This window comes from Canis lupus, chromosome 25, assembly GCF_011100685.1.
Source record: "Canis lupus familiaris isolate Mischka breed German Shepherd chromosome 25, alternate assembly UU_Cfam_GSD_1.0, whole genome shotgun sequence".
NCBI lineage: Eukaryota > Metazoa > Chordata > Mammalia > Carnivora > Canidae > Canis > Canis lupus.
Genome location: NC_049246.1, coordinates 3058733 through 3081691, shown reverse-complemented (window position 1 = coordinate 3081691; position 22959 = coordinate 3058733). Strand labels below are relative to the sequence as shown.

The window sequence follows — 22959 nt, the reverse complement described above, 5'->3', positions numbered from 1 at the left end:
ATAAGGTAAAAAAGCATGACAGATAAAATGATGACACATATACTGCATAAGACATATTGTAAAATATAATGGAAACCATAAAAGGATCAAAAGCAAAGCAACTATGTGGAGAAAAACAGAACTCATAAGAAAGTTTAATTATACTACTTTTAAGTAGGGGTATAATCTTTGCATGAGAATAATTAAGCCTATATGCTTCTAATTTATTTGGCCATTTAGAATATTTGTTTTATAAGAAATACTCTGTAAAGATTAATGAGATGCAGTTATCATTTAAAAAGTTATTTAATGGACATCTGGGTGGCTCAGTGGTTTAGCACTTGCCTTTGGCTCAGGGCGTGATCCTGGAGTCCCAGGATCAAGTCCCACGTTGGACTCCCTGCATGGACCCTGCTTCTCCCTCTGCCTGTATCTCTGCTTCAAACTGTGTCTCTCATGAATAAATAAATAAAATCTTTTTTTAAAAAAAGGCTATTTAAAATATATGCATCAGTTGATGAAGATAACACTCTGTTCAAGCAGGGTCAATACTTCATTACTTTTTAAGTAATTAACTTTAATTTTAAATATTACATTAATTGAAAATTTAACTATGTATTTATTACAAAGAGAAAAAATCATTAATTGAAATGAATATCAAATAATATTTAAGTATATTTCAAGTTTTTTCTATGGCAGACTGGAAGAAAAAACAACGTAAGTAAATAAGTCACTATGTTAAATGTATATTTAAGTGATAAATGCAATTTAAAGGGGCTTTCTGGATTCAATAGAATTTCACTCTAGGTTTCTATAGTTTTTAAAAGTTATCTATAATTTTAAATTTATTAACCATCAAATGCAACTTTGAAGAATATTTCAGCAAGATCTTATGAAAAATAAGTATAATATAGCCATGTTAAAAAGCATTCATATTTCAGAAGAATGCCAGTGTCATAGTTTTAGAGAGATTGTAAAATAATTGATAAAACATGTAAGAATATACCCAGAATATTCTGTTTGAGTTGTAAGATTCAATAAATCATTGTGAATTTTTAATTTTTTAAATATATGGACATCCTTAATTTTATCTTTTATAAGGAATTCATTTTAGAAAATAATTTTTGAATAAAGCAGTTCTATAAGATCATGACATAGTAACTTATTAGTCAATAAATACTTTTAAAATTTTGTACTTTAAATTCCACAATACAGGGATCCCTGGGTGGCGCAGTGGTTTGGCGCCTGCCTTTGGCCCAGGGCGCGATCCTGGAGACCCGGGATCGAATCCCACATCGGGCTCCCGGTGCATGGAGCCTCCTTCTCCCTCTGCCTATGTCTCTGCCTCTCTCTCTCTCTCTCTCTCTCTCTGTAACTATCATAAATAAATAAAAATTAAAAAAAATAAAAAAATAAATTCCATGTACTGTCTTCACCATTAATTGCTTGATGCCCAGCTGTCAGGGAACACTAGACACTGGGGACTGTCTGGCCTTAGGTGTCCTTCACACAGGATTCTGCAGGGCCTCTGATCAGCCAGCTAGGCAGGCACACATCAGTGTTTATATACATGTCCTAGAGGACAGCCTTTGGGGTTTCTCCTGGAATGGGAGAAACCCTCATTCCATGAAAAAAAATAAAAATAGTAATAAAACAAAAACGCCTTTAAAAAATTGCCTGGTATTGAGTACTAATTATATGCCTACTCCAATGATTACATGGTGTTTGAAAATTGGAGGCTATCTTACTCTATCATCACTTCTACATTTACTAGTTTGTAGTCCTTCTGAATGTAAAAATATGCCCTCTTCTCCTTTTTATTACTATTACTATGGGCCTATGGATTCTTCCTTTATTTTAATATATAGTAGTTAACTGCAATAATCATTCACTTTGAACTTAATGAGGTATACATTCATTAAAATGCACAAATGCTAACGTGAAGCTTGATGCATTTTTAAAACATCTATGAACCTGTGCGACACAAAACAGAATAATCCAGAAGAGTGCCTGCACCCCAGAAACCTTCTTCATGTCACCTCCCAGTTGTTATATTTTGTAATCACAAACCTAAACACTATTGCCATAGATCACTTTCACACACACTTGTTCACTTTATGTAAGTGAATTATAAAGTATGTACTTTTTACATCTAGCTTTCTTTGGATAATGTTAGCTCTTGAAATACACTAATATTGTTAGTAGCAATCTTTTTTGTAATTTCAATTTTGCATAATATTTTGATTTTTGAATATAGCTCAACTTTTTACATATTCCTTGATCACCTTTGTGTGATTTCCAGTTTCCATTTGTGACCAAGAATATTGCTTCTATGTACATTTTTGTCCATGTCAGCTAATATGCATCTAAGAATGCAATTTCTGGGTCAAATAGTTTTAAGTAGTTATAGCAATTTTCACAACTATCACAAATTGTACTTGGTATTGCCAATTATTTACCTATTGGTCTATATATCTACCTATTTGTTTATGACATTCATTATGTCTAGAAATCATTTTGAATTTTTTTACTTATTATTATCAAGGATGAGTGTTGGATTTGCCTAAGGCCTTTTCCACTTCTATGGAGATAATTATATAATTGTTCCCCTTACTCCTAAAAAATATGGAAAATTCGATTAGTGACTTTCCTTTTTTTTTTTAAGATTTATTTATTTATTTATTCATAGAGACACAGAGAGAGAGAGAGAGGCAGAGACACAGGCAGAGTTGAGAAGCAGGCTCCATGCGGGGAGCCTGATGTGGGACTCAATCCTGGGTCTACAGGATCACACCCTGGACTGAAGGTGGCGCTAAACCCCTGAGCTATCCGGGCTGCCCAATGACTTTCTTTAATATTGAAACATTCTGGCTTCCCTGAAATAAATCTTCCCTTGGTCCAATGTGTAATATTTTTAGTATGACTAATACTTTCGTTTAGATTTTTCATATCAATGTTCATATATGATATAGATTTATAATCTTTTCTATGATGTCTTCATCAAATTTCAGTATAAATACTGTTTTTGCTTCATAAAAAGCATATGGACTCCCTCTTCCTTTAGAATACAGAAAGATGTGCCACCCAGATCTTTCTGCAAGAGAGGATTTATGGCCTACCTGTAAAGAATGTAGTTCATTAAGCCTCCAGCTAGCCATCCCTTAGGGTTCTTCCTCAAGTTTGGAGCCCAGGACAATGTCTAAACAAGTAAGCTAACAAGGGCCAGCTATTTCTATACAACTTGGGACACCCCTAGTAGATTATTTTCTTCTGAGTTCTCCTTTACACTGGCAGGGATTTTCGTCAGTTTTGCATCATGGTCTAATGGATTCCACTTCTCAATCCTGGTCCCTTCCCTTTTACTTTCAAAATGTCATTTTCCAATGAATATTTTTAAAAGATTTATTTATTTTATTTGAGGGGAAGGTGGCATGGAGGGAGAGGGAATCTTCAGCAGACTCCACTTTGGAGCTGGCGCTCGAACTCATGACCAGTGAGGAAACCAAGAATCAGATGCTTAACCAACTGCACCGCCCAGGCACAATAAATCTTCTACAATCATCTCATTTGTCTGTTTCTTGAAGAATCCAAAATGTGATTTATCTATTTTCCATTCAATGTGAGGAAAAAATAGGTAGCACTGAAATTATTTGATCTTTCAAATTTCAAAACTATCCTATGAAACCCATCAGTGCCTGCTTCTTTTATGAGATAGTTATTCAATAGCTTTTCCTAATTACTGCATCATAATTAGCTTGGATTTTCAATAAATAATGGGGTCAATGAGTATAAACTGCATTTCCTGGGAAGTTATTAAATTCCTCTGGGTTCATTTAGAAAAGAAAGTTTTAGGTATGCAAGGACTCAGGACATGCTATGCTCACAATGTCCTTCCTGAGAAGTCTACTGTGGGACAAGGTTATGGGGAACTGAGGAAAGGATAAATGGTAGGGTTTAAATGTATATAATAGTTAATAAAAAATCAATTCAAAGTTGGAAAATGAAAATTTTTAAATGTTCTAAAAAGGAAAAAAGAATGAGAGAGAGAAAGAGAGAGATTGAGAGAAAGGAGGATGTGGAGCAAAAGGCTCTTTACTTAACCAGCCGATAGAACAGAAGCCTTAGTAAAGCAAAAGGAAGGCACAAAGGTTTTATAAAAGGTATTAATATAAAATACAAACTATTCTAAATAATGACAGAGGTTACTGAAGACCTTCAATTCTTCCCTTTTACTATCACAAAGATAAATTTTCCAAAATATTAATCGCTTGGACAATTCCTTTTCTTAAAATACAACCATGGCTTATAACTACTTTAATAATTCACTTATACATCAATCAACGAATATTTATTGACTCTGTTGTCTGGACCTGCATTAGACTCTGAGCAATTAAGAAAAATGAAGCTGAAACAGTCCACATCTTCAAACAGATGACTGCCATACTTGACACATTCCCAAATCCATCAACAAACTGAATCAAATGTTTACTAACTTACTATAAATCCAGCACCATAATAGGTACCATGTGAAATACACAGAAAAATAAGAAATAACACACATTTGCAACATCATATCAGATTTAATAGTTCAAAAATGTCTATCTTAGTGGCAAAGAGATATTTTTATATTTAGGTAGAATATCACACTCCAGACTTTATATGCCTCAGATTGATGTTGAATATCTTCAAGGTGAAGATTTTGAATAAATTTGAGAAAAGCAGTCCATTTACAAGTTAATAGATTCTTTGTGTATTCATCACTTTTATGTGGCATGAAATGATTCCATTAATAATGTAACTAATGTTATGGCAAGGTTGACAAAGAAGCATTGAACAAATATTCATTCATAAAGCTCTGAAGAAAAGCCAGAGCAACTGTCCAGTTCTGCAATAAAAACAACATCTACTTAGTTTTAGGATCCTCTTTTAATTGCATGTTCTATTCTGTTGTAGATTACTGGTTGAAGTATGTCATTCAACCACTTAAATTCATATTTTATTTTATTTTATTTTTTAAATTTTTATTTATTTATGATAGTCACACAGGGAGAGAGAAAGAGAGAGGCAGAGACATAGGCAGAGGGAGAAGCAGGCTCCATGCACTGGGAGCCTGACGTGGGATTCGATCCCGGGTCTCCAGGATCGCGCCCTGGGCCAAAGGCAGGCGCCAAACCGCTGCGCCACCCAGGGATCCCCTTAAATTCATATTTTAAAAAATGGTACACATGCGTGTTGTTTATTAGTATATATTTTTGTGCATGTATGTTTGCCTGGATATAATACTTTTTTGTCTGTAGATTTTACTTCAGCTGAAAGTCAAGCATGGTGTGATTTTCATCTGCAGTGTTACTATGCTCATGATATTCACATCTCTCCTTAAATATGCCAAATGGCAAATTAAAAAAAAATGAAAAAAAAGCTATATTTTGATCAAGATCATTTTTTGGTAATAGCTACCAAGTACCTACAAGTGACCTATTTGTTTATTTTAATGTTGGGATATACGCTCTTCACCTGTAACATTGGAACCACAAAAGGAAAGGGAGATTGTATGTTGAAGATACTGAATAAAGCAAAGGAGAGAGATTGGGATGGAAAATAGATTAGTTTGAAAATAAAGTGTGAGAAGGGGGAGCACACCCATTTTTTCCTATTCTAAGGAAATGTTGGGTCTGTACACTGAGAGGGCTCATCAGTCTTTGGTTGAAACAATGACATACAATTAGATACATTCTGCTGATATCCCAGACTTCCAAGGTTTAAAAAAAAAAAAAAAGAGGAAAGTGTGAAATCATCAGATCTATAGAATGAGTGGGTAACAATGGAGATGCAACGAATATCAAACTTCTCTCATTAAAATCTGCAAGACATGCCACTGTATCTATATACAATCGTTTAGTAAGTGAATGTGACTCAAGAATATTGCATCTAACTAATTTACCATCACTCTCCTGTTAGGATAAAAAACATATGGGTGGTTAGACCAGAATTCAGAAGGTACATCACCTACATGTCTTATAGAAGTAACTTTTTCAGAAAATATGATAACCAAATATTAAGTGATTCAACTTCCATTAGGTAGGAAGAAATCGTTTGAGCAATGAATCTTGCAATACTGGAGTTAACTCAAATGTTTATTTATATGGGTAATACAAATAATTGGTAAAGATACTTGAAGCAGAAGAGACAAAAAGAGAATATCCAAAAATAGTTTGGAATTCAGTTTTAAACTATTTCACTGTAACCTAGGAATTTGTGGGTAGAATTTGAAGTTGGAGGATAAAGAGACAAAATATACTTTATTTTACCAACTTTCTTATAAATAACATAGATCTTCCTTCATTTAGTTTATATTTATGTGGGCCACCGTCTTTTACTTAGCAGCAATTGGCTTATTCCAAGTAATATCGTATTAATGATATTATTATCATTAATAATAACAGTATTAGTTTGGCTTCCATATTATTTTATACTTATTATTTTCTTGGTTTCAGTTCTTACTTTTACATTTCTTTTTTTATTTATTTAAGCACCATGGTAGGCATGGAGCCCAATGTGGGGCTTGAACACATGACCCTGAGATAAAGACCTGAGCTGACATCAAGAGTTGATGCCACCCAGGTACCCCTACTTCCTTTTTTTTTTTAATAATTCTAATTTTATTTTATTAACTTATTTATTTTAAGTAGGCTGTATATCTAACATGAGGCTTGAACTCACAACCCAGAGGTCAAGAATCATATGTTCCCCAAATAAGCCAGTGAGGCATCCCTACATTTGCATTTTATTTTACTTTTTCGGATTTGTTTACAATAGAAAGAGAGAAAAAGAGAGCAAGGGCACCTGAGACAAAATCAAGAGTTAAATGCTTAACCTACTGAGCCACCAGGTGCCTCCCTACCTTTGTATTTTAAATAAGCAATAAATAACCAAAAATTTAGGTGTTAACAAAGTAATAAATTATCTTCTAAAAAAAAAAAAACCCAACGATCCAAAGGAAAATAAAGATGATGTTAAAAAAATCTCTGGAAAGGAGGGCACCTGAGTGGCTTAGTGGCTGAGCATCTGCCTTCAGCTCAGGTCATGATCCTGGGATCCTGGGACTGAGTCTTGCATCAGGCTCCCTACTGGGAGCCTGCTTCTCCTTCTGCCTATGTCTCTGCCTCTCTCTGTATGTCTTTCATGAATAAATAAAATCTTAAAAAAAAATCTCTGGAAAGGAGACCACTACAATAATTATTAAGAAATTGAATCCAACAGTGTACGAAAAGAATAAAATGCAGCGTAAAAATAGGGCTTTATTTCAAAAATGTAAATGCTTTTGATTACCATTAAATTTTTCACTATCACTCATTAGTAGAGCGCCTGGGTTTACAAAAGAAGTTCTATCTTGCACTCCTGTGTGGCCTGGCCATTACTGCCTCCCTTTGTCCTTCACTTTCTTTACCTGTAAAATGGACCAATTAAGTATCTACTATAGCACTGTTATGAGAGCTAGCCGGTTTATGCAGTAAAGCACTTAGAACAGTGCATGACCTTTGGTGGGAGCTAAACAGATACCTATCTGGATTGTCCATCCCTGCACTGGAATGTAAGTTCCCTGAGGGCAGAGACTGTGTAGGTTTTCAACTTGTCTCTGACCTCTGTGCTGGCACATGAATAATAAACAATGGCACATGAGGCAATAAATACCTATTGAATAAATGAATGAATCTGTAAGTGGTGTAGTGAAGTGTTTCTAAAACTTCCCAGTATTACTTCAATGTGATGATACTGTACATGAAAGGGGGTCTGGTAAAATCTATCACCATTCCTAACTATGAGATAAAGTATTTACCAAAAAAAAAAAAAAAAAATAGGAAACTTCATGATAAAGAGTGAAAAGACTTCCTTTTAAAATTAGAAATAGGGATCCCTGGGTGGCGCAGCGGTTTGGCGCCTGCCTTTGGCCCAGGGCGCGATCCTGGAGACCCGGGATCCAATCCCACATCGGGCTCCCGGTGCATGGAGCCTGCTTCTCCCTCTGCCTATGTTCTGCCTCTCTCTCTCTCTCTCTCTCTCTGTCTGACTATCATGAATAAATAAATAAAATTAAAAAAAATAAAATTAGAAATAGATGTTTATTTTCACCATTATTTTTCACTATTTAGGAGTTTCTACCTAATTCAGTAAGATTAGGAAATAAAATATCAGTAAAAATACTGATTTATTATTTCTCTTTGGCAGATTACATGCTCATAGATTTTGAAAAGCTAAGGGACTCTAAAGAAATATTAGAGTAGGGATCCCTGGGTGGCGCAGCGGTTTGGCGCCTGCCTTTGGCCCAGGGCGCGATCCTGGAGACCCGGGATCGAATCCCACGTCGGGCTCCCTGCATGGAGCCTGCTTCTCCCTCTGCCTGTGTCTCTGCCTCTCTCTCTCTCTCTCTCTCTCTCTATCATGAATAAATAAAATCTTTAAAAAAAAAAGAAATATTAGAGTAATAAAGCTTATTAATACAAGTTCATATACAAAAATCTATATTCTATTTAGCAATAGTAAGTTATATATGATATATATAAGTTATAATCAGAACTGATTACATATAGAATAAAAAATTGGTCATTATTAAGAATGATAAAATATACAATACTTATGAATAAAAATTAAATAAATTTAATAAAACTTATAAGAAGAAACAATAAAACATCGTGGGGCATAAAATAAGATCCAAAATATGGGGAAGTATGTTTCTGGATCGAGAGACTTAATATCTTAATTATGCCAATTATCTCAAAAGAAATATATACATTTAATAACAATAACATTTCACTTGGGATCTTTTTTATTTATAACATGATAAAATTATTTTGTTAGTTAATATGGAGGAATGTATATCCAAGAATTATAAATATTAGGAAATGGAGAATATGATACAAGAATTTGACATGAGAATAGAGCAAGAAATATAAATTAGTTGAACGGAATTTTGACCAAAATTAAGCTAAGTATATATAGGAACTTTATACATGAAAAACTGGAATTTCTATTACATTGGAAAAAGTGGTTCACATATCACACAGCACTGAAACAATTCTCTACCTAAACAAACCAAATTGGTCCCTATCTCATTTCATATCAGTAAATTTGAGATGGAGTAAATATTTAACAGTTAAAAAAAAAAAGGTAATAATTTTAGAAAAGTTTTTTTTTTTTTTTTTAAAGAAAAGAACTTTAAAAAATAGTTGGATAGCCGCAGGGTTGGAAACACAGAACAGAAAACTGTATATTTCATTACACAATCCTCAAGCAGAATGACCACAGACACCATAAATCAAGTCATAAAATAAACCATGGTAAAACAAATTTGCTAAATAAGAAACATGTTAATATTCATATCATATAAGAGAACCTATACATTGAAAATAAAGTTATAAACAACCCAATGAACAAGTGGACAATTATAAACAAGAGTGTCACAGAAGAAAATCAAAAGGTCGGAAACCTTGGACGATCTTTCTCACTACAATCAGAAAGAGGCAAATTAAAACAATAATGAACTACAATATTTTGGGCATCATTTTGCCAAATTTAAGGAGTGGTGTATAAAAGTCCTCTCTCTCAACAAAACCTAGTGGAATATGAATTAGTAACGGCCTTGCAGGAAAGTATCTGGTGCTTACATAAACACTGAGAACCAGAGTCTCACTTAGAAGGACCTTTCCTACAGAGAAACAATTACCATGAGAATATTTCTTTGTATTTATTTCATCATTGTTTACCATGGTAGAAATTGGGGTATAGCTGAATATTTTCCAAAAGAGAAAAAGTTGCATAGATTCTGCAACCTTCATATCCCTATATAAAATATTACCATGCTTTAAATATCCAAACTAGAGTTAATACTCTATGTATCAATCTGGAGGGATTGTTCTGAGGTTTCATTTTGTCCTGATGGAGAGTGGTAGCATAGTGATTTACATAAAGGCTCCCTGTTTTAGGTTCTTTAAACATTAGTTGAGAATCTACTCTATATCAGACACTGTCCTTAGTATCACCTAATTATATCTTGCTACTTTTTGATAAACAAAGATGTCTATAATTAAATCCAACTCTGTGTATTAAGATCTACTTTGTACTCCACCCTCGCATGTGGCCTACAGCCTAATCATTCCAGCTTCAAACGTTCCTTTCTTATTGGCTCCTATTTCCTCCCACTTATCAAATTCTACCAACCATTCAAAACCCAACTTAAATGTCATTGCTATGATGCCCTTTAGTAAAACTGAACTGTCATTAACCTGCCATTTTCTCTTTGCTTGGAGGCGGAGGAAAGGGAAGTGATTATAATTTGTTTTTTTACAAGAAGAGGGAAATAGCCATTTTCAAAAAGGGAATTTGTAAGAAAAGAGAGAAAGGCATGCATATTATACCCTTTCTGATTCTCTTACCTCCTTTAAGGGCTCTCGTACAAACTGTTTAGAACTTTAGCCAACCTCTGTGACTCATCCAGTATAAATCACGTAGTATCAGTAACTATTTTTACTTTTTGGAGCTAGTATTTTTTTTAATTTAATTGGCTATATATTTTTGCAGTTAGCCTTCTTAAAGTATACTTTTAATTAAAAATACCAGTAAGTAGACGTAGTTTGTACTGACTTGAAAAGGTATATGAGGCACACAGTAAATATAATTCTATAGTAACTCGGATATAATACATACTTGAACGTAATGAGCAAAGATATGGCAAAAATTATTTATGAGATTGACACATAAATGCTTGGGAGTCTGATTATAGTGACACAGGCAGTAATAACATGTATGGAGTGCCTACCATGTACAATGCCCCAGGGTAGGAGCTTCCCACACCTCAGCTTAGTCCTCAAAATCATTTTTGGAAGAAATTGTTATTATCATCCCATTTTTACATAAAAGGACAATAGGCCTTTAAGAAATTAAATAGTTTGCCATGGTCACAAGGAGACCCAGGTAGCTTGACTCAAGTCCAAATTCTTGGTCCATGGACTATCCATCTTATGTGTAAGGAAGCTTTGAGATCCTGGAAATTGCTCAGGCATCAAGATTAAGAAGACATGCATTAGATCCTGCCTCCACCACTTTTAGTTGTGTGCAAATGACAAAGCCAGCTAATTCTCTGCATTTCCATTTTCCCATTTTGAAATGTGGACATTTATTCAAGATATTTCTTACTGGAGAATAAGAACTGGAGACATATGTATCAAAGCACTTTCAAAGTTAACTCTTAAAAGGTTGTGGTGAAAATGAAATGTAAAAACACCTTGTAATCTATAAATCAAGAAATAACAGGAAGGCACCAGTGTTATGTGACAAGCCAAAGACTGGAGAAAAAGCAGAAAATAGTCTTGTTCGGTTTTGCCACTATCATTTGTTTCTCCTCATATAAACACAGTCCCAATTATAGTGCTTGATTCATAAGAAAGGTAGAGCAATAATTCCCTGGCAGGAGAGTTTTGTAAGTGTAGATATAATAGTTCAGTACACGTACTTTTCACTACTGAAAATTTAAACTGTGTATCTTCTAAAATGGCATGTGCCCTTTACTGTATACTGCTACAGGATAAATTATAAATAACTATTAAGTATTATTTGCATCTTGGACAAAGAACTGGAAAATCTACGTCAACTCCAAAGAAGACATCAAACAGCAACTTTAAATCACCACCAGCTTGGGCTAGGGTCACAAACATCACTTTTAATTAAAAAACTCTCTTTATATCTGTTACATTGAAAGGGAATCTATTAAGTAATATCTACATGAAACCTTTTATCTGTTGAAAATGTAGCCAGGGAGTCAAATTTATACTTAATTTTATAAGAATTACACATTCTGATCAGCAAAGCTAGTTTTAATTTCACTTGACAGTGTTTTATCACTGTGTCCTTTGTGAAAGTCACCATTCTTTGCATTCCACAAGTCTATTTTCTCCGGATGATAGCATATAGGCTCAAATACTGTCCCAATATTCCTTTGTAGTTCTGGAAACATCATTTAAACTCCCTAAACTTTAATTTTCTCATTTGTAAAATGGAGATAATTATAGTCTCTTTTTCACAGCATTTATTTATGGATTCAAAATGGTGATGAGTAAAAGTGTTTTGCATATAATATTTGATAAAACATGATCTATTATGATTATTAAAATAATCATTATCACTATCATCATTATCTTCTCTGGTTATTCTTAGTCTCACTGATGAGGTTCTCCTCCCCTTATTTATCCTTGAATGTTGTTCCTTCCCAAGGATCAACTTAAGTCCTACGTTCTTCTCAATTTATATATATATATTCCCGACACATTAGCTGTTCTCCTCATGTTCATTATAATCTATATATGCTAATTTTTATTAATCTAACCATTTAGTAATACTTTTAAGCATCTGTCTTATGCCAGTCACTTTTCAAAGTTTGGGAAATATAGCAATGAATGGAACAGACAAAATCCTTGTTCTCATTCAACTTAGATTCTAGAAAGAGAAGAGGGAGAAAGACATCCAACATGAATGAAGAAGTAAATGAGTGAATCAATTAATAGATGAATGTCAAATGGTAGAGGCCATAGAGAAAAATACAGTGCAGTAAGAGGACATGAAGAACTCCAGAGATAAGGTGAGATTGCATATAGGATGATAGCATATAGGCTCAAATACTGTCCCAATATTCGGATGATAGCATATAGGCTCAAATACTGTCCCAATATTCCTTTGTAGTTCTGGAAACATCATTTAAACTCCCTAAACTTTAATTTTCTCATTTGTAAAATGGAGATAATTATAGTCTCTTTTTCACAGCATTTATTTATGGATTCAAAATGGTGATGAGTAAAAGTGTTTTGCATATAATATTTGATAAAACATGATCTATTATGATTATTAAAATAATCATTATCACTATCATCATTATCTTCTCTGGTTATTCTTAGTCTCACTGATGAGGTTCTCCTCCCCTTATTTATCCTTGAATGTTGTTCCTTCCCAAGGATCAACTTAAGTCCTACGTTCTTCTCAATTTATATATATATATTCCCGACACATTAGCTGTTCTCCTCATGTTCATTATAATCTATATATGCTAATTTTTATTAATCTAACCATTTAGTAATACTTTTAAGCATCTGTCTTATGCCAGTCACTTTTCAAAGTTTGGGAAATATAGCAATGAATGGAACAGACAAAATCCTTGTTCTCATTCAACTTAGATTCTAGAAAGAGAAGAGGGAGAAAGACATCCAACATGAATGAAGAAGTAAATGAGTGAATCAATTAATAGATGAATGTCAAATGGTAGAGGCCATAGAGAAAAATACAGTGCAGTAAGAGGACATGAAGAACTCCAGAGATAAGGTGAGATTGCTGATCTATCAAGGCATGACAAGGAAGTCTTACTGGTATGATGACTTTAGTAGAAGGTTGAAGAAAGAAAACACTAAGCTTATATCTAAGAGCAAGAGCATTCTTGGAAGAGGAAGAGCAATGGCAAAAAAATCCTGAGGCATGAGCATGTTTAGGGTATTTGGCCAATTTGATGGGAGTACAGTTTGCAAATAAAAAATTAGTAAAAGACAAGGTTTAAAAAATGTAGCAATGAGGGGCAGCAGATGTATTTTAATCCATTTTAAGGACTCTGGCTTTTACTTCTATCTAGTTAAATGAGAAACCACTGGGGCATTTTGAGCAGAGGAGTAACACTATCTGATCCCTTAGGATAGAGTACTGTGTTGAGAACAGACTACAGGTAACAGATGGAAGAAGGGAAAGTGGATAATGATAAAGTAAGACTTGTAATAATCAAGGCAAGAGTCTCAGATGGCTGAAATAAATTGCAGTGATAGGTTTGAGAAGTGGTTCAATATTATGAAGGTAAAACCAGCTGAATTTGCTAAGGAGTTGAATATTGGATGTGAGCTGTAATATCACAAAGAGAGATCAGTGATGACCAAACATCCAGGCTTAGGCAGATGTAGCTGCAACTTACTGAGAACACTCTGGAAGAAGAGATTTGGGACACAATGAAGATTGAGGTTCAGTTTTTGCATGTTAAGAGATCAGAAATATAGAGACAGACATTTGAGAGTCATCAGCATACAAACAGTATTTAAAGCCATAAGCTTGGATGTGACTTGGCAAGTGAGAAGAAAGTGTTGGTGGAAAAGAGAAGTTAGAAATTTGAACTCTCTGACATTTTAAATTTTGAAGGTTGAGAAGATGAAGAAGTACCAGGAGTGGATACTGAAAAACACAGGGATAGTGTGAAATCCTGGAATACTAAGGTACATATTTAGGGTAGGTATGGTGGTAGAAGCATATGGAAGTTCTCTCATGATTGATTCTATTTTCTGAATAAAATAAGGAACAAGGGTATCATCTGAGAAAGCGGACATGTTGAGTTTTGAGAAGACAGAAAAAAAAAAAAGAACTCATTATCTAGGAGAGTAGGAAGATTGTATGTAATCAGGAAGTGGTTAGGTAGGATTGCTGGACACCACAAAGTACCCAGGTGAAGTCGGTGATCAAACATTTAGAGTGAAAGTGGTTGAAATTCTTGTTTTTTTTTAAAGCCTCTCTGGGTTATCTGGGTATAGATATGGAATTTTACCAGAAAATAATTACCAGGGGACTGAAGGAAAACTTGTCGTTAGATGACAGGCATCAATGATAGATTAATGAATTTTAATCAAGGAAGTGACATCATGAGGGGTGAAGGATCAAGGAAAGGTTAGTTTGTGACACTAGGTAGAGGGAGCAGGAAAGAAACTGTGACCCTGGAGGTTGTATCACTAACGAGGATAACAATTCTTGGTATGGCCATGAGAGTGGGTGGCTGAGGTAAAATGGAGTTCCAGATTAATTGTTTGGGAAGAAGAAAAGAAAGTTAAAGAAGCCAGTGTAATACCAGGATTGATTACCTTTGTGTGTAATGAGAGAATTTGAGTAAGACCATTGCTGAGGAGTGTGACGACTATGGATCTGAAGCCAAAATATTTAAGCAATGGGAACACTATATAGAACACCATAACCGGGTTGAGGGGATTAGAAAAAAGGAATGAACAATGGTGAGAAAGAGCCAATGTAGAACAGGCCCAGTGGGTGATGGATACTGTAAGAAAGACTCAGAGTCAGTTAGAAAGGGCTTTCAACATTTTACAAGTTCCCCCTTGAAGCTCCTGCACATATTATGTTAGATATATCTTATACACTTTTTTTTGGTTAGTGCTGAAAATGTTCCCTTTTAATTAGTATATACCACACATTTGTATAATTATATCTTTACACACAATTTTAAATTATAATTTGTTGAAATTAGTTTTAGTGATATATACACCAACTTGGATTAGTATCCCAAATGCATTTGGGTTTTCATACCATGGTTTTCATAAACTTTCTAATTAATTATAATAATTTATAGATCATATTTAGCTTTTATCTAGACAAAATACCTGAATATACTTATGTCTTCTAGCCTTTTAAAAAATATTTTAGGGACACCTGAGTGGCTCAGTGGTTGAACGCCTGCCTTTGGCTCCGGGCATGATTCCGGATTCCCGGGTTCGAGTCCCACATCAGCCTCTTTGCATGGAGCCTGCTTCTCCTTCTGCCTGTGTCACTGCCATTCTGTGTGTCTCGAATAAATAAATAAAATCTTAAAAAAAAAAATATATATATATATATATATAATATATATAGTACTTACTTGAAAGAGAGTTAGATTGTGAGAGACAGTTGTGAGCACACGAAGAGGGGGATAGAAGGTAAATGGGGGGAGGGGCAGGAGAAGCAGACTCCCCACTTAGCAGGGAGGCCCATGTGGCGCTTCAACCTGGGACCCCAGGATCACGACCTGACCTAAAGGCAGATAGTTAATCAAGTGAACTACCCAGGTACCCCCCTCTTCTAGTCTTTGTATCTTTTACTTTTTTTTGTTGTTCAGAATAGAACTTCAGGTAAAGTGCTGCATGGAAGGAACAAGAATGAGAATTCTTATTTTGTTATTGATATTAATATAAATGTTTATAATATTTCACTATTTGGAATGATATAAAACACAGGTTTTTGGTAGATTCTCTCAATCAAATTAAGGAAAATCTTTTGTTTACTCCATTCTGGTTGGCTCAGTTTTGTTTTTTCCTATCATAGATAGATAAAAATTTGTCAAATGCTTTTTTTTTAAAGTTTGCTTGTACTGAGATACACATATATTTCCTTCTCTTTTACCTGTAACAGATTGTTTTAATATATTGCTGAAGATTTTTGCATTTATGTTTCTGATGGGCCATAGTTTTTCTTTCTCAAAACTGTCCTCTTCTGGTTTTGATGCCAAAGTTATACTACTCTCATAAAATTAAGATTTGTTTTTGGAAGATTGAAATAATATGGTAGAGGTCACCTGTTTTTTTTCCAATATTCTTTCTTAAATATATTAACCCCTTTTTGTCTATCATATTAATTTCAAATAATTTTTCAAGTTTAAGTTTTCATGTGAATTTTTACTATAAATATGGTTAATGTCAGTTTCATCTCACTGATTAAATCTATCAATGTTGGGTCCTTTCCCCCCCAACATTGTTCAGGGTAGCCGAGGCACTGATTCATTCAAACAGGTCACCAATCTATGAGAATGTACGTCATGAGTATAGAGTTTTGTACCAGCTAAATATCTGCTTTACTTGTAAGCTAAGAAAATATTGTCCACATGCAAACTCCTCATCCTTGTAAGCAATTTAGTATTCACATTAGATTTTAAATTAATTGCAATATTATTTATTTAATCCACATGAAATTCAATTATTTTATATTTGTTTATCCCTTGATAGATTTTAAGTATATTAAATCAGTGTGATAACTATACAATGTTTGAATTAAAAATAAACTGTAATTTACTTTATCACATTCCTTTTGAATACATGAAAGAATGAATGATTAAATATGAATATCTACATTCTTTGGTTTTGCTTTGTTAAACGTCGTTAAATAGCTTTGCAAAAGGATTCAGCTTCAACAAAAATAAAAAGTGCTTGTTTCATTATTATCGATGGAGTATAAAATACAGAAAATTGTGTAATTTCCTTATTATCCCCTTTGTTGATTTATCATTTAGTGTTAAATAGAATTTTTTTAAAAGATTTATTTATTTATTTATTTATTTATTTATTTATTTATTTATCTGAGAGAGAGAGAGAGAGAGAGAGAGCGAGCGCAGGGGAAAGGCAGAAAGAGAAAATTCTGAAGTAGGCTCCTTGCTTAGCATGGACCCTGAGATCATGACCTGAGCTGAAATCAAGAGTCAGTAGTTTAATGAACTGAGCCATCCAGGCACCCCCAAATGGAAATATTTTTTATCGATTGTTGTCATCTTTTATAAATTCTCTTTTCCATATATTTTTATTTTATGACTTTATTTTAAATACACAAAGGAGGCAGCCCCAGTGGCACAGCGGTTTAGCGCCGCCTGCAGCCCGAGGTGTGATCCTGGAGACCCGGGATCGAGTCCCACATCAGGCTCGCTGCATGGAGCCTGCTTCTCCCTCTGCCTGTGTCTCTGCCTCTCTCTCTCTCTCTCTCTCCCTCTCTGTGTCTCTATGAATAAATAAATAAAATATTTTAAAAATACACAAAGGAATATATACTATTAGATTATTATGGAGATAATTTTGAAATAAATCTTCCAGAGGTTACATATCACAGCAAGGTTAATCTTCATTTTTTTCTATTTTATATTTTTCTTCATTAGTTTTGTATGCTACACATGAATTAATGTAAATGTCAAGTCCTGTGACTTTAGGTTCCAATGAAGGCTCTGTGTAGTAAAATACGTCTTAGTTTTTATTGAATTTAAACAAATTTGCCTGTAATTGTCAAGTGGCCTGAGGCTGGTAGGACTATGGGGATCATAGCACTAGATTATGTACTCCAAGATGGATGGAGCATGGGTGGTAGGAATGTAGAATCAAATGACTTCAATTCTACATCTCAATCCACTCTGACTGATGAATATCAAATACAGGTAATATGGAAGTATAAGAACAAGGTCCCACCCATCTAATAATGGCAATAAACCATTGTGTGCTTTTAAAGAATTTATGCTACAAGCAGAAAATTCACTCTAAGGGCTTTTCTCCATCACAGCCCCTATTAAACAGAAAAGATAATAAAAAAATGTCACATGGGTCCTTTTTTTTAGCAGTGAGAGATGCCATAAAATTACACTGATATGTGTCTTAATGAAAAAACATGCTGTTCCAATGCCAGGATGGGAATCAAAATGATCCTCATGAATAAGGAGAAGCAAAGTGAAAATATGGAACCAGCAGCCGAAGACGACATGAATGGCTTTAGGTTAGCAGAGGCTTACAGGGTGGGAAGTCTGAATGCTTCCTGATTATGACTGGTTACAGCTGGGCGTGTGGTTGGACCAGTTACCTTGAAAGGGGCAAAGGAGGGGCGCCTGGATGGCTCAGTCAGCTCAGCATCTGACTCTGGGTTTTGGCTCAGGCCATGATCTCACGGGTGGTGAGATCAAACCTTGCCTAGGGTTCAGTGCTCAGTGGGGAGTCCGCTTGAAGATTCTTTCCCTCTACCTCTCCCACAACTCCCGTGCTCAGCTCCATCTCAAATAAATAAATCTTTAAAAAAAAAAAATGCTGAAGAGTCAGGGGATCTCGGCCCTAAACCACACTGCGCAGAGATATACTTCATCTACACATAGATGATAGATACATAGAAGATAATACAGTATATATATTATAGAAAATTGGAAATGTGCTTTATATTTTTTTAACAATTACGAGCTTTTATAGAAATATTGCAATCACTGCAGGAAATCTGCAGGTTTTATGTGGAACTTTGACTTTTTGACTTTTCAAAATGTGGTAAAGCTCCTCAAATGCTATACTTCCCTACAATCCTACAAAGCTTTGTCCTGAAATAGAGGCCAAATTAAAAAACATCTTACCAGAAGATTTCATAACAAAGATATTAATGATCTTGTTTCCATTCTGAAAATGATCTAAATGAGTATTTTACCCTAATTGAGGCCTATAGCTCTTTGATGTTTGATTTTATCTTGCCAGATTGTTCTTTGATTACTTTATTTTCATGAGCGATGAATGGGAATTTTTAATGTACCATATTCATCCATATACAGCCTATTTGACAAACTGCTACTTAATACCAGTGATGTGTATAGTATTATGTAGCCTGTAGAAGAAAATAAGACCAGGATTTTATTTGGTTTGGAGAGTGATTTATGCCCAAGAAACAGACTGTATTTCGTAAATTTGAGAAGAAAGTGACCCGACAAAGACCATCACCATACAACAAAATGAAAAATGACTTTGTTGTAAAATACCCAAATGCAACATCAACAACTAAGAAGAGCTTTTATATTTATATAGTAGTGATCACATGATACAACAAATTAAAGAGAATAAAGTTTCATTAAAAAGAATTAGCAAATTAAATTGGAATCAATCTCACATAATGTGTTTGTATCAGTAAGCATCTAGGCAAGATAAGGCCACAAAAACCTAGTCTTTCAGGATTAAAAATATGGCTATAAGCTAAGCAGTCCTTCTGAAATAAACTTTTTTAAAACTTCTCCAATATTGCATAAAAATAACTGAAGTAACACTTGGAAAAATTCTAGGAATTGAAAGTGAGAAGAATGTAGCAAAGCTTTCTAGGTAAAAGAAAAGTGATGGGCACCCTTATTCCTCGTAATGGAATGATGGCTTTATTCTGCTCACAACTAAAATAAATATTACTTAGATTTTTGACAATGTTGAAAACACACACATGAAGGTAAAGATTCATTTTTTTCCTTCCTCCATATAGTTCCAATGAACTTGAATCTTGAGATATAAGACAGACTTTCAGCAATTTATGAGTTCTGTAGCAACCTGCTGAAAGATTTCTTAGCCTCTATTTTAAATGTTTCTAAAATATATATATGTATATACATATTAGCATATATATATTAGAATAGGTAGAGTGGCAACATTTTACTAGAAGAAGAAAACATTGGGAATTAATTCCTCATTTCTCATGCCTTGGGTAAAATATACAGAAGGAGCTAAAGTTCAAGGGAAAATTAAACCAGACTCCCACTACAGAGCTAGTTATACAATGTAAACTGACTTCCTGATTTTTGCTCTTGGATCAGATTTCTGTAACAATTGGGGTGTATTTGCATCATAGGAATCTTAAAACATCTTTTTCGTCTTTTTCGTAATTTTGCTATGCAATTAAGTAAAAAAGGAATCCAAAGAAGTATAGATCATGGTGGTTTATAAATTTTTGTTCACCTTTTTTTTTTTTTTTGGTCACTTTCAATCTGAATTAGGTGACCTATAAAACATTCAGTTGTACCAGTTAATAAAATCAGGTAAAGATAGACAAATCTCATGGAAACTTAAAATTAACAAGACCTCTGCTAGTATTGCAGAGTACAAAAACTTTATTGAAAAAATAGAGAAAAATAAATGACTAATTTTTAAATTCATGCCAGATGTTTAAAACTATTACATGTATTTTTAACGGCCTCAAATATTCACCAGGTGGCAGCCTTTTCCTTAAATGTGATAAAAACCAATTTGATGTGCTTTATTTCACCTATTAAAAGAGACAATGTGACCTAGGTGAGCAAATATCCCGCATTTATCTGATAATGTTGAATTTCAGCCTGTTCTGGAAACATACTCCAGAAAATATCCCTAAGTGAATCTGTTTATTCTTCTAAGGGATCATCTCCAATCATCTTCCATTATCATAATTTTTCCTTTTCTCTTTAATCAGAGTGAAACTACATTTGATAAATAATAGCATATTTATATCTATTTAGATTTCATCGTCATTTTATAAGCCTGGCCCATTTCTTCTCTCACTTCTAGACCTCGTTGAAGTTAAGGGTCAAGCTTCTTGGCTCCATTCAATCTCTTATGCATTCACAGCCCTCCTAAACCATTATGTAGATATCCAGGAAGGCTTTCCCAAGAGATTTCATCACCAGAATTCAACAAGTTTAACTCCCATGGTCTATGTTAACATACTATAAACCTCATGATAAAAACTTAGAAACGTGTACAAATGTGAATCTTTGGCCATACATCAAATTGGCATGTTTGATTCTTGTATAGCAATGCTTCTTGGGCATAGTGATGATAATGATGATGATACTGCTTCAAATGTAAATATGTTAAAGCACTTCACATGAAGTATTTCAAATTCCTAATTCTTATAATAACTCTGAGAGGTAGCCATTACCGCTGTTTCATGTTAAAAAAAAATCACTATATCACTATATATATATATATATATATATATATATAATCACTATATATGTAACTGAATTTAAACCAAAAAAAAGTGAAAATTAAAAGATAAGAACCCCCCCCCCCTCCCAAAATCACCATTGGGTCACACAAGTAGGAAGGGGATGGAGATAGGACTCGAATTCCCGTTTAATTCCAAACTTGAGCTTTTCCCACCATGAAACATTTCCTCTGATGCAAAACAAAGCCTTTATTTATATTTACATATTTTTCCTTGGTTCTACAAAATATTAAAAGTGGAATTAAAGTGATGTTTATGACAAATGTTTCTATTTGATTCTAGACGAAAACTGAATTTTACGCCTGGCTCAAGATCAGATCACCTCAATCATCTTTGACAAGTTTCCTGAAGTCTAAGCTGCATCTTTCTCACACCTATATAAGGTTGGAGATGAGTTCCAGGAGTCAGTGTGTGTATGTGTATTGGGGGAGGGGGAGAGTGATATCAAAATGCTCCTTAATTCTCTAGAATTTCAAAGTTAGACATTGAATCTATGCTTTTTTGGTTGAGAGAATCAGGCAGCCTGGGTAGGGTTAAGTAGAACATGGTCTGGGGAAATAAAATTCATCCTGGGGTGCTTCTGGAACATGTGATTTAATGATTACTACCTGCAGGTCAGGCATTAAATTTAAAATCACTACATGGAATATACTTAAAGTATACTTTTCTAAGACTGGTAATTTTTTTGTTTGTTTTTTGAAAAATTTATTTTAAATCCAATTAATTAACATATAGTGTATTACTAGCTTCAGAGGTAGAATTCAAGAGGTGTTGGATATAATACCCAGTGCTCATGACATCACATGCCCTCCTTCATGCCCATCCCCCAGTTAACCCTATTTCCCCAACTCCCTCCCCTCCAGCAACCCTCAGTTTGTTTCGTATGATTAAGAGTCTCTTTTTCCTCCCTCTCTGTTTTTTTTTAATGAATTTATTTTTTATTGGTGTTCAATTTGCTAACATATAGAATATCTCCCAGTCCTCATCCCATCAAGTGTCCCCCTCAAGTGCCCATCCCCCAGTCACCTCCACTCCTCCACCCACCTCCCCCTTCTACCACCCCTAGTTCGTTTCCCAGAGTTAGGAGTCTCTCATGTTCTGTAAGACTGGTAATTTAAAGTCAAGCCAAAAGAAGCAAAAGCTCCTCAGATGATAAAGGATTAATGGGCTCTGATACTCTAGAAAAAGTATGCAAGACAGGTATGAATTAGCAACATTTAATATATACTTATTAAATAAAAACCTAAGCATTTCATTGATGGAGTGAAGTTATATATGCACAAAGCAAAAATATTTTTATTTTTTTATTTTTTTTGTAAATTTACTTATGATAGTCACAGAGAGAGAGAGAGAGAGAGAGAGAGAGAGGCAGAGGGAGAAGCAGGCTCCATGCACCGGGAGCCCGATGTGGGTTTCGATCCCAGGTCTCCAGGATCGCGCCCTAGGCCAAAGGCAGGCGCCAAACCGCTGTGCCACCCAGGGATCCCCAAAAATATTTTATAATGATTCCATTTAGAGCGAGGAGTAGATCATAATATTATATACAAAAAATTCATCTAATATGCCAATGTTTTATCTTTCCCACATCCACTGAATACTTATACATTTTTATCGTTTTATGGAAACACAATGGTA

At 34.3% G+C, this 22959-nt stretch overlaps 1 protein-coding gene across 2 annotated transcripts in view; it reads right to left on the bottom strand.

The window, feature by feature from the left end:
- Positions 1-22959, bottom strand: part of TRPC4 (transient receptor potential cation channel subfamily C member 4) — a 206991-nt gene that overhangs the window by 115968 nt on the left and 68064 nt on the right. The gene's annotated exons all lie outside the window — the stretch shown is intronic.